This window comes from Symsagittifera roscoffensis, unplaced genomic scaffold (assembly GCF_963678635.1).
Source record: "Symsagittifera roscoffensis unplaced genomic scaffold, txSymRosc1.1 SCAFFOLD_365, whole genome shotgun sequence".
Lineage (NCBI taxonomy): Eukaryota > Metazoa > Xenacoelomorpha > Acoela > Convolutidae > Symsagittifera > Symsagittifera roscoffensis.
This window is the reverse complement of record NW_026971274.1, coordinates 1-529: the sequence shown is the minus strand read 5'-3', so window position 1 is coordinate 529 and position 529 is coordinate 1. Positions and strand designations below refer to the sequence as shown.

General features: G+C 44.8%; 1 pseudogene; it reads left to right on the top strand.

Moving 5' to 3' along the window:
* Positions 1-214: 214 nt before the first annotated feature.
* On the top strand, positions 215-366 carry LOC134856285 (5.8S ribosomal RNA; annotated as a pseudogene).
* The last annotated feature ends 163 nt before the right edge of the window (positions 367-529 follow it).

The window sequence follows — 529 nt, the reverse complement described above, 5'->3', positions numbered from 1 at the left end:
ATCAAAGAGCTGTTCAGATGTAGTACCGGTGTGATACATGTGATTGCATTGAGAGCGCGTTTAAACAGTGTTCGATCTTCAGTTTGCCGTTGTAAGAGAAAGACTGAGGAAAGCGAAGGCCCAAATGCTAAAAAACAGGGTGGTCGAGACAGCTCAAAGTCCGACTGCGGTTGGCTTTGTTCTAAATCAAACCAGTGCTAGATGGTCGAAAAACAACCTTCAACGGGGGATCACTAGGCTCGCTTTACGAGGAGGAGCACAGCTATATGTGTTAATTCAGTAAGAATCGCAAGATTTGTTTACTGACCTCTCTAACGCAAAAGGCGGTCTCAGCTTCGGCTGTTGATCGCGTCCGAATCAGGGTTATTTGAAATCGATTGAACGCTTACTTTTGGAGAAATCTGAGGGTAAGAGCGATCTGTCTTCGGATTGGTCCGTTCTTTTGCTGGTGTATCTACGAGATCCTTCGGGATTGGTTAGAACACTTAAATCAAGTCGCTCAAACTTGGGTATTCTGTTGATCAAAGAG